This window comes from Myiozetetes cayanensis, unplaced genomic scaffold, assembly GCF_022539395.1.
Source record: "Myiozetetes cayanensis isolate MyiCay16 unplaced genomic scaffold, myiCay2020 scf13, whole genome shotgun sequence".
NCBI classification, from domain to species: domain Eukaryota; kingdom Metazoa; phylum Chordata; class Aves; order Passeriformes; family Tyrannidae; genus Myiozetetes; species Myiozetetes cayanensis.
Genome location: NW_026086937.1, coordinates 20,663,970 through 20,676,172, shown reverse-complemented (window position 1 = coordinate 20,676,172; position 12,203 = coordinate 20,663,970). Strand labels below are relative to the sequence as shown.

Here is a 12,203-nt window from a genome sequence, read left to right as displayed (position 1 = left end):
TACAATAAATTTAACCCAGTGTCACAGGAACACGTGACTCACATTAACAACTGCAGCTGGTGATGAGCTGGCAGCAGCAAGTGGGGGGAATTGAATTTTGTTTTTTCTCCCCATTCAAGACTTACATCCAGCCCTGCACCGTGAAAATAAATAAGATAGAGGAAATAAAGGTATTGCAGGTAATCTGCTAAGCCTTGGCTCATTCCTGCTACCAGACAACAGATTTGCTCTTTAGCCACCATGGATATGTCTGACATCTGTCACAAAGGACCCACTGGCTTTTTAAAGATATCTTAGGCTGCTCTTTTTTTTTTTCCTTACAAGCTGTTCCTACCAGAAACATATTTCCAGCCATGAGGAGAAGTCAAAAAAATGAGGGAAATACCCCAAATATACCCAACAAACCACCTGACAAAACGTGCTGGTTGGTGTTAAAACTGGAATATCATAACACAGCCTGAGCACCTGCTGTGTGTGGTTAAGTGACAAGGATCACACTCACTCCCCTCCATCATTTGCTTCATCTGGTATTTTTCTTTGGAAAAAGCCAGATGCTCCATTAGAAAATAAGATGTTTTATTAATAAACAAGAAAAAAAGTGTGTCTATTAGTTTGAATTTATATTCATTCTTCCTTCATCTGGTTAAGCCCTTCACGTTGCCCATATGCTAAATTTGACGGGCTTCTAATTTTTCTTCACTTAAAATAAATTGATTTATCAGAGTCAACATAAGATATTACATAGAATATACAGACAAAACATATAGAGATAGCTGGGGGGAAAAAAACCCAGGCCATTTAGGAACCCAATAAAAGTTCTTAGAAAAAACTTCTGGGAGTAAAACACAACAGGAAGTAATTTAGAATCAAGTTTTGCAGAAGTTCAGGCAATCTGTGGTTGCTGAGGTTTATTATATTATAACATTCACCTGAGAAACATTCCACTGCAGATTGCAGAGTGTCCACCAGAGGCAAAGAAAGCCTTGGGTTTCCATATCCTTTCCTGTTCATCCACTATTATATCTATATATAGATATATATTTTCTGTCCATAATAGATCAATACAAAAGTTATCAGCTCCTGGGGAGCAGATTGGTATTTCTTGTTCATACCTTTCCCCATTTAGTGAGTCTCTTTTAGAAGATTACTCCTGAAATTTCTATGTTTGTAGATTTGCAGTCAAAATGAAAGTTCTAAATGTAGATTACAGTTTAGAAATAAAATTGATGTCATTTTCTGAGTACATAGTTACCATGAAGGAAGTCAAATAAAAAAAAAATAATGCTTGCACTAAATCATACACATTTACGTCAGCAAAATTATTTTTTCCCCATAATCTGACTGCTCACATATTCTACTCCTTTATCATAATCAAAAGAAAGGTGGGTCTTTAATTTCTTTAATTAGATAAATCTCAGCAGGGGAAATGAAAAACTGAAATCAAGCAACAGAGGTGAATTAAAAAAGGGAAACAGAAAATCCATTTTCTTTCACACCAAACCCAACTGGAAGCACAATTTTCTACTCCTGTTAAACTAAGATATATCTGGAAAAACCTGAATGTTTCATAAAATAATTTGGACCTTTTACAGTAAACGAAAAAACTGGAATATGTTCAAGTTTTAAGGAGGGAGATAGAAACTCTTTTCTCTTTTAACTTCTGCATAAGGCTCCACCTACCAAGGTGTCAGGTGTTTTCAGCTTCCCCCTACTTTTCCTCCTTCCCAGCTGTCAACAAACAGGAGATTGAAAGTGAGGAACACTCTGCCCTGTGCATCTCCCAGCCCCAGAACAGCTCAGCAGGGATTTAGGATGATTTGCACAGTCATCCCCCAAACCCCAGGACTCTGAAAGTCTTTGTTTTGTTGAAGTGAACAAAGAGTGAGGCAAAAATCAGTAGGTAAAAAGGTATGGAAGGGTGGAAAAGGTAAAAAAACCCCTAATTCTGCTGAGATTCTTCATCATGACCAGCATCAATATTCCCAGTCCTTGCCATGTGTGTCACCCCATGATGAAACTCGGAGGGGAAAAAACGAATCTTAAAATAAAAACACAGGTAAAATGCTTGAAAATGCCTTTTTGTTGTAACCAGTTTTACAGGATGCTGGCCCTGCTGGAGTGTCTTTTGGGGGTGGTGATCCTGACTGCTCAGTGGTTGGATCAGCTGGTGGAACGAGGGCTGGAGCCTCTCCACCTCACCCTGCTGGACTCCTGTTCTCCCTAAACGCTTCAGTGTGACAAAAACCTCCCAGCACCCAACCCAAACCTCTTCTTCCTTCCTGTGTTGTCACCTCAGAGCTGTTCCTCTGCAGGCAGCTGGAATATTCCAGCTTTGCTTTGGTAACAACACAGAGACAGGAACTTGTCCTGCCCATTTGGTGAATTTATGCCCCACGGTGCTGCAACCGAAGCAGCTCGAGCCTCGTGTGCTGATTCCCCCCAGGAGCCAGGATGTGATCTGCCAATTGTTTCTGCCCATTGCCCGTGTAATACTTCTCTCTTAATGACCTTTCAGAAGTGCAGAACATCGAAAGTTTCTTTATCTAATTATTACTTGCAATATTCAAGTAGTTTCTGTGTGAACGGCATTAAATCCTTCGAGGATCTGGCCTTTTGTGTTAAATGAATTTAATCAACCCTACTTCTACTAAAATAGATTTTTTTTTTTTTTTTTATGACAGGCAATTATTTATTTATTTTGCTACTCACAAATTATTTACTCTGTAATCCTAACATTTATTTTTCACGGTCCCAAATCATAAAAGTTTATAGGCAGGGTGTTTGAAGGGAGAGAGACAGCTCATGTCTACACATTAAAGTGTGTTATGGTTTATGATGTTACAGATTGATCAAGTATAAATATTAAACAAATGTGAAACTTCTGAATAAAAAAAAGCAAAGTAGATGAGAGTAATACCTACAACTTAAATGTAGTTGGAAACTCCAGGTGAAATTCCATGTTTTTTCCTCTTCAGTGGTCTGATGTATAACACGACTTGTGCCTAAATCAGTAAAAACCAATCAAATCACTCTTCTCCTCACAACCCCACTCTGATTGTGGTGTAGAGAAATTTTAGAGGAGAAGGATTATACACACAGCTCTTTGAATTTAAATAGCCAAATGTGCAGAAATTTTAGAGGAAAGGGATTATACACACAGGTATTTGAATTTAAATAGTCAAAGGAAGAAAGCCTGGATTTGAAAGCACAGTTTCCCACAAAATTTCACAGGAGAATGTAAAGACAAACCTGAAATATTTATAAGCATTTCTTTGTTACCAACATGCAAATTTGAGAGGACATAGTATTTTCTTTGTGACAGGAAAAAATGCTGCAAATCTTTACCAGACCAGTGGTCAGTCAGGTCAGAAGGGAAAGCAGAGCTAAAAATAAATTCAGACAAACCCATGAACATTTGGCCACCTCCAAAATAAAAAAAAAAAAAAAAAAGGAAAAAAGATGTAGAAAAGAATTAAAATGCTTTAGTCATTCAAAATTAGCTTTCCAGAGACAGTTTCCTCAGTTATATAATTAATGATTCAACCCTCAGAAACTTTTCACTTCACAAATTCCGAGCAGTCTGAGCTCTGAACAATGCTTTTGAACTGCCAATGTGGCAAACAATCCCAGGGTGTTTCCCGTGGGGGAGAGGGAATCATGAGCTCTGTTCTCCTACGGAACAAGCAGAAGCTTTGTTGCCCTGGACTTCAATGGAAGCAAGACAAGATTTCATGTCTTTAAAGAGGGAAGAGCATCAAAGTGGACACCACACAATGCCCAGATGTCCTAGGAAGTGATTGTGGATTGTAAAGGGGGAAATCTAGGCCGTTGTTCTGGGGTGATTTCCCATTCCTTTTCATTTCTCGGCATCTCCCACTCTCTGTTCCTGCATAATGAGCTGATGAAGCTCCAGTTGCCTCCATCACTTTGTGATCTGACATTCCTCCTAAGATGTATTATGTATACAAATTATTATACTTAAGAAAACTTTTGTTCTGAGAAATCTCATCAAAAGGAAGTACTTTTCAACTGAAATAATTAGCGATGCTATTTGATGTACAGAGAACACAACCCTGCTTTGGTGGAACCATTGCCATTGCTTTAATGCCTAAGGCCTTGTATACACAGGGGTTTGGAAAAATTTGGCTTTTAAAATTTGTGGAGTTATTAAACTTCATTTTTGAAGGCTCTTCAACAAGTTAACAGGGTTGGTTTTTTTTGTGTTTTTTTTTTTTTTTTTCACAAGCAAAATAATTGATGAACCTTCCTCTTTCTTGAGATATCAACTGTCAGAGACTTTGGAGAATAAAAGGGCCTGAAAGAGTCAGGTATGAGAAGAATTTCTGTGGGAGTTTCATGGACAAACCACTTACCACCTGGGACCTGAGTAGGCAAGTTTTTTGGATGGAGGGGGTCTCTTTTTTGCCTCACTAGCACAAATCCCCCAAAGCTTTAGTGCATCCCTAAGATATCAGAGTGTTACTCTGCATCATGGGTCTGAATTTGAATCACATCTCTTAATCCAAACCTGTTCCAGATGACTCTACACCAAGGACAGGAGTGGAACAGCATTTCTTTCGGGGTTTCAAGTATACAAAAGTTACATCTGTAAGGTGTTTGTACCAATGAATTTAATAATGAACTGTGCTTTTTGACTTAGGATATTCAGCAGCTTCCAAAGGGCTCATCCCTTTGGTGCAATCAAAGCAAGAACATTAAAACCTCCCCATGAAGTTCTCAGCACTCCAAAGCTGCTGCTTCACTTGAGCTGACAAAACTGCCCCCTGTCAGGTGTTTTATTCAGCTCCATCTCCAGAGGAGGTGCCAAACACTCCATCCCAACTGCCCTTGGAGCAAAGAACTCACAATGCCCTGTTGCTTTGTGTGGTCAAAAGAAATGACTGCAGTGGTGTGAGTGTATTTCAACAGCAGAATAAACTCATTGTGTATGGCTGCTGCCAGAGCAACCCAAAACCTTCATAGGGAATACATGGAATATGTGATAGAACAGGCAGGTTTTTTCCTGGTTAGGTGGGACTTACAATCACAGAAGGGCTTGGCTTGAAAGAAACCTAAAAGATCATCCAGTCCCACCCCCTGCCATGGGCAGGGACACCTTCCACCAGCCCAGGTTGCTCCAAGCCCTGTCCAACCTGGCCTTGGACACTTCCAGGGATCCAGGGGCAGCCACAGCTTCTCTGGGTAACCTGTGCCAGGGCCTCCCCACCCTCAGTAAAGAACTACTGTTGATGCTGCTGTGAATTATCAGTGACATGTGATGTTATTGGAGAGGAAAAAACTTCACCACTGATTTGTTCCTGCAGCTGTTCAGCAGCTGGAGATACCTGAACTCGGAATAGGCACAGACTGGATTTTATCTTTAAAATATTTAAAGGAAATAAGCCAGACTCACATATGGAGGGAGCAGCAGGTGACTGACACCTCCCAAAGGAGAAGAATTCAGCTGATCCCCATCTCCGACTCCTGGCCATGGCAGAGTTGCTGCAACACCTGGGGAGAACAAGGAAATCAGAACTTCACAAGGCCACGACTTGCTTTAGGTTTGTCTTCTTTAGACGTTGCATAGATACCTCAGATCTTCTGCTGACTTTTAAGAAGCACTGTGAACAGTCTTTTCTCTAAAGCCATCAGTTATTAAAAGGTCAAGAAAATGGAGCAGTCCTGGAGGAAGAGATCAATTAGGAATGAGTGCTGGCGAGCTGATTAAGTTTTAAAAGCTCTTCATGCTAAAATATTATCTTTGAGATAATGTATTCTATAGCACCCACCAAACTGCTTTAATTCTGTAGTGGTTCTCTGAACTTTTAGAAAGGTTCTTGAAGAAAAAAAAAAACCAAAAACAGTTAAACCCTTTGAATTGAAACACGTTCAAAAAATCTAATGAAGAAATTAAAATGGAAGAAACACAGTTTCTTTTGCCAGGCTCTCACCAGGATTTTCTAGGCAGATGTTATGTTAACTCCAGGATATTACTCTTTGGAATGCCCCAGCTTTGATTTCTTCTCCCTACTATCAACTAAGATCTCAGTTTATCAGCATGGTTGAGCGTGTGACTAATTTAATTGATCTGTCTCCTTAATAAATGTTCATATTTTTGAGAAACTAGAGATCTATATTATTAATGGAAAAAAACTTCAACAAACCCAAACCAAAGAAATAAAAATCCCCCTCCCCAACTGAAATGCAACCTGGTCTTTATTTCCTTCCTTGGATAAAACTATATCCATGGGCTGGATTTCAATCTTATTGAAAAAACAATTCCCAGTAGTAACAGGTTCTGTATCCAGACCCTAATCCTTCTCTTTAATTACAGACACTGTGTAGGGAAAATTACCAGGAGAGTGAAAACACAGGACAGCAAAGAATTTGCTGCAATAAAACACAGGTCTGATTTTTCTTCCAGTTCCTACATGACTCTGTAATATTTTCTTGTTTCTCTCTGAAATCCTTTTGTGCTTTCCCAGCTGAGAATATAGATAGAGGAAATCAATGCAAAAGCAGAGCTTCTGCTGATATTTAATGGGGTAAACAATCTATTCTAAACTCTCCTTAACAGACAGCTCCTCTGAGATGTGCTTGGCAGATGCTTCTCAATCCAGATAAAATATATCCCATTATCTTCTTTTCATGTGGTAGTCACTTGGCTCGTCAAAGATTCGTATCACTTCTCATTTGGAAATTTCTTATTCTGTAGGGAAATGGCTTCTCTCAAAAAAAAGCAGGTACAGAAGAGGAACTCTAACAAAAGGCTTAGAGAATGACTCAAAGGGAATTAATACCTTCAAGACCCGAGTGAAGACAGCGTGTCAGCTTCTCCAAGTCAAAAACTGAGGATCTTACGGAAAGATTTATTAAAATTCCGCATTATTTTTAATTATTCTATTTCTTTCTTCCTCGGGACAAAAGTGTTGCCACACGTCAGGGGAATAGGACATCTGAGTCAGCTGTGCAAGAAGTGTTTGGAGTGAGAAGACTGAATGGGAAAAAAAAAAAAACCTTAAAGAAGAAAATATATTGCAAGTTGAGCAACTGGGATCAAGCAGAAATATTAATTGAAGTTGAAGGTGAATCTTGTTTCCAGGGGCACATCTACTCCAAGTTGTTCTGTCTGCCAGCGTTCTTTCTTGAAGGGTATTTTTTACTCATCTTTACTTTAGAAGTCCTAAGATTTTGGTGATCAAAATTATAACTAAAGCTAAAATATCAGCTTATTGACAGTTCTCAGGGCTGAGATTCACTTAATTCACAGGACCTGCTTCTGAGTTTCTAAATCCCCTCTGACTCCGGGAAGCCCCTGAGCAATCCCCTGGTTCTGTGGCTTTCAGAGCAACCCAATGTCCACGGTTAAGCAGATGTTTAGGTGACTTTTTGAGAATGTTTGGGACTTTTTGGGATGTTTTCCAGAGCCATTTGCTACAGCACTTGAAATTCGGCCTCTGCATCAAGCCACTGGTTCTAACCCTTCCAAATGTGCAAATGCAGCCCTGGTTTGATGCAAAATGGATTAGAGATGCCTATCTTGGATATCTAATACTGAAAGCTTGTCCTTGGGGAGCTCTGACAACCATAAAGTCATATTAATAACTTTCCATCATCTCTCAGAGATGAAAACTTGAAGAGCATTCCCAGGCAAAAAAAAAAAAAAAAAAAAAAAGGGACCTGAAGCATTCAAGAAACACTTTAAAACCAAGATTAGGAATGACAGGTTATTCTCACAATCATCTGTCAGCCCTCTAGAGGGTAGTCTGTCTTTTGCTTTTCATATCCATGAAAGCTAAAGGACCGTAAATGGAAGACTGAGGACAAGGTTTCCATCCTTGGGCTGTGGAAATCAAAAGTAACTCCAGTTTAGTAATCTCTTAAAAAAAAAAAAAAAAAAAAGGGGGATTTTCCAATTTAACTTAGAATAAAAATAAAAGGAGTTGCTCATTTTAACTCTAAAACAGCCATAAATCAGACCAAATATTATAAATAATAAAATTCTGGATAAATCAGAAATTTAACTCAAACTAGTACTCCTGGTGCATTCTTGATTCCCAAAAACTACACCCACCATGATTTGTCCAGACTCTAAACCTCTGTATCAAAACAGGGACGACTCTTTAAAAGTTCATCAAGCAAATGATAAAGATTTTCATATTTTAATATTAAACCTTCCTTTCAGAAAATGGAACACCAGATATTTTCTGTGTGCAGAACTTCAGAAACAATTACCTTTCAGGAGTGGACACTGCCTTAGATTGAGGCTGTCAGAACTGCCTGTGCAGCCCTCTTGCTGTAATAGATGTGATATTCATACCCTAATTTCCATAAAAATAGGTTTTACAGAGGAACTGTTGTGGGATTTATTAGATTTTCCTGCAAAGCATTATAATTATCTCATACATCAACCATAACTAGTGCTTGTTATAAATGCCAGTTGCAATCATTCCCTGATTTTGTTGATGTTCTAAGAACATTAGAGTTATACTTCAGTTTATTTGGAGAAAAAAATCCTTCATCTGATTACAAACTGCGTGTTTACTTCATTGTATTTAAATTAATGATCAGCTTCAAGCCCTTCATCATTTTAAGTCTCACTGTCACAAAAACTATTACATATATTAAATGTATTAATAGAACAGCTCAGTGGGTTTTTTTCTCCAGTTGTTATTTCAGAAGTGTTTGTGCAGGACGATGCTGAGTTTTGGAAAAAACATAAAGCAAAAATATCGGAATTTTCTCACTTATGTGTAGACTGACAAGAAAATGTGCACACCAATTATTCTAGGCAAGAATTTGGACTGAATATCCTCTTTGTGTCCCTTTCAATCCGAATTATCCTGTGATCTGTTTAATGTTCGGTCTTTGCAGGGTTATACAAAAATTCAGCTGGAAGGAAATACCCTTGTGGTTAAAAACCAAGGTAGATGCACTTGTACAGCCCAGTGGTTACAGCTGAATACTTCAAATCCAAACAGAAGGAAACAGCTCCTCTCTGTACAAAAATGTATGTATTGCTCCCTTCCATAAATATCCTGACATTTCAAAATCTGCTTCTGTTTGGCAGAGAACTGAGAGTCCTGCAGGTTCACAGTGCTGGGGTTTGAAATGGAGCCACCAGAAATTCTTCACGTTCTCTGATGTCACACGAAACCTCCTGTGGAGACTCTCCTTTTGCATCACATAAAGGATTTATATAAAAGATTCTCTATAAACTGTTCACATATTCATTGCCTTCTCCATGCTCTTCTTTTGTGGCTGTAGGGGGTGATTATTTAGGGGCTTAAAATGACACATAAGCGGCTTAAAATAGCACAGACATTTTTGCTTTTTGGCTTTTGAATCCAGAGTTATTTCATTGCTTTTTGGAGACTTTTTCTTAGCAATAACATGGAAATTATGCTTTGATATTTGATGCTCTCTTGTACAATCAGCTCCATCCCCTGTGCTTTGAGGGTTTCCTTGCTTGTTGTCCAACAGAGGGATGGGGTTGGCTGCAGATCCTCACCTCACATGCTTTGATCTTGGGTTTATTTCTGCCTTGGTAGACTCTTTCTGTGCAGTGAAAGCTTTTTAGCAGTGTTGTCTCTTGGACCACAATCATATTCTTGTCCTGTGGTTTCTCACAAGTGATGCTTCTGGTCAGACTTCCCCAGTGTGAGCACCACTTCAAGCTGAAATGTAAGGTTTGTCATTTCATCTGTTCCACTAAAGACAATGTTTACAGAAAAGCTACTAACTCCCAAAATCAACTGAGTGAAGCTTAGCCACCTATACTTAGATGATATTATTATTATTATTATTATTATACATTTTCATTTTGGTCAAAATAGAAACATTATATAGAATCACAGAATGGTTTGGGTTGGAAGGGACCTTAAAGATCACCTAGCTCCAGCCACTGGGTGTTGGAACATTTGCAAATATTCTCTCTCTGGTGAAAAAGTCCTTGGAAGCACTAGAAAAAAAGATCAATATATTCAAGTAGCTGGACCAAAACATAAAGATGTAAAAGATGCAGCATCTTGTGTAACTCACTTCTAGCTCACTTGGACTCTTGCTGAGATCTTTGCACTGGTGGTCTGTGGTATCCAATTGCAAATAGATATTAAGCAGGTAGACAGAGACTGATCAAAAAAGCTCTTCACTGTGACAGAACTGATCTTGGAATGGTTGCCCAAACAAATCCTTGATCTCTCTGATGTAGCTCTGAGGTTTGCCTACTTGAAGCAGAAAGTTGAACTATTAGACTTCCAGAAGTCCATTACAGCTTTTTTCTTTTCTTTCTCTCATTGTTTAAAATCTTTATTACATATTTTTCTGTTTGAAACACCTCTAGGTTGATTGAGAATTCAAAGAAATCTCAGATTTAGTCAAATAAACCACTGTTGAAATTCATCTCACCAGATCTGGGCCACACCAGGTCTTTGGGTGACTGAATGTTCAAGAGTTACATTTCTCACGTTCCCCTCCCCAAGATACTCACAATAGATATTCTTATATCATGAGATAAATATGCTTTTTTTTCCCCAGCAGTGTTCAGGAGGAAACAATGATGAGAGAGAAAGAAACACTGTCCAAAGCTGAGATTCCCAACATCAGCCCTTCCACTAAATACAGAGCAGAAGCAAAACAAGGTGGAGAGGAGAACAGGCCATAACCCAGTTTGTGCTTCAGCAAAGCAATTTATAAATACTACATTTCTAGGAGGAAAGAATGGAGAGTTTAGAAAGTCTCAGAGGTAATTAGCCAGAGAGGTTTTGGCACTTGATTGATTGCTTTTTGAAAAACATTAAAGCCCCCAGAGCTGCAACAAAGTTAAAAGCTTAGGTCTAGACATGAGGTCATCATTCTTCATTATCACTTTATGTGAAGAAATAAAAAAGCAATGCACCTGTGATTGAAACTGAAGCACTTATTGATAGAACTCTCCACCACAAACCTCCCTTTCCCCTCTCTGCCATGTAACAAATTATGCTATTTACCAGACACTGTTCCAGGGGGGTTGTAAGAGGCTCCTCACTCCAGCCTGGAGCCAAGCAAATTGAGCAAACAGTGTGAGTCTAATCCAGAATGGTTTGCAGAAGCAGGGCTGATGGATTGTTATAAATTGTATTCTTCCTCGGTGTCCAAACAGCCCTGGATTATGAGGGGGTGAGATGTGAGCCTGACACGCACAGTTATTTATGCTGCCCAGCGCTGGGATCTCACTGTATCCCACAAAAAGCACAATTTCTGCCATGAAACCTTCCAAGGACACCAAAACCCCTTGGAGAAAGTATCAGTCATGGTCCATTAGATATCCTCCAGTCTCATGCTGCACCCACGGCCCTGGAGGGTGCTGGTTGCTTCTGCCACATGAAAAGCTCCCATTGTATTTCAGATTGATAAAAAATACCCCCTGTCAGTCATTTTTTCAGTTATATATTGCAAAAATCTTGCAGGACTGTAAAAATGAGTGCAGATATTCCTGTACTTTGAAGAATGAAGAACTTGGTCTAGTGGAAGCTTACCCTGCTCACCTCAGGGGAGCTGGAAAAACGTGATCTTCAAGGTCCCTTCCAACCCAAACCATCCTGGGATTCTCTGACCAGCTGGTGAATAACACAAAACTACATCCCATGGAACCTGAGCCACGAATTCACCCTGACTTCAACTTACTTAGCTCTGTGCAAGCTGCTCTGTCCCCACTCAGGTGTTTTTTCTTCTAATAATTTCCATCACTCTTTGGCAGGGGACTGTTAAAGTCTTTCCTAATTTAAATCATCAGGTGTAGCAGTTATTTAAATTTGTTCCTGTATGAAAACCATAAGACAGTGACTCACTGTATGTAATGTAACAGGTTCAGAAAAGCCTTTATATGCAGGGAATTTTAAATAAATAAATAAATAAATAAATAAACAAATAAATAGACTAAAACCCCCAAACTGTAACTGTTTCTTGTTCTACAAAAAATAAATCTATGCTTTACTAACTGTTCTGTAAAAAACAATAAATATGTTTCTGTAGTGTTTGCAGGAAAAAAAAAAAGAATAACAGCAGATGAGTTCTTTGGCTTGAGTGGCAGTAATCTGTATCGTGACAGCTCTTTGCTGCACTTCATGTGAGGGAGGGGCTTGGGGAGGATTTAGGGACTGAGATTCCATAAAAATTCCTCAGAAAGACGTCAGGAAAGCAGATCCTGCCCTGGACCAAGAGGA

General features: G+C 39.0%; 1 long non-coding RNA gene across 7 annotated transcripts in view; it reads right to left on the bottom strand.

Moving 5' to 3' along the window:
- Positions 1-12,203, bottom strand: part of LOC126636138 (uncharacterized) — a 40,570-nt gene that overhangs the window by 14,650 nt on the left and 13,717 nt on the right. For 6 of the 7 annotated variants that reach the window (XR_007627910.1, XR_007627905.1, XR_007627907.1 and 3 more), the window contains 2 exons: positions 6,801-6,994; positions 5,414-5,511 (listed from right to left, as the gene is read on the bottom strand). This is a non-coding gene — a long non-coding RNA (uncharacterized LOC126636138). The remainder of the gene's footprint in view (positions 1-5,413; positions 5,512-6,800; positions 6,995-12,203) is intronic. The other variant, XR_007627909.1, reaches the window with a different exon arrangement.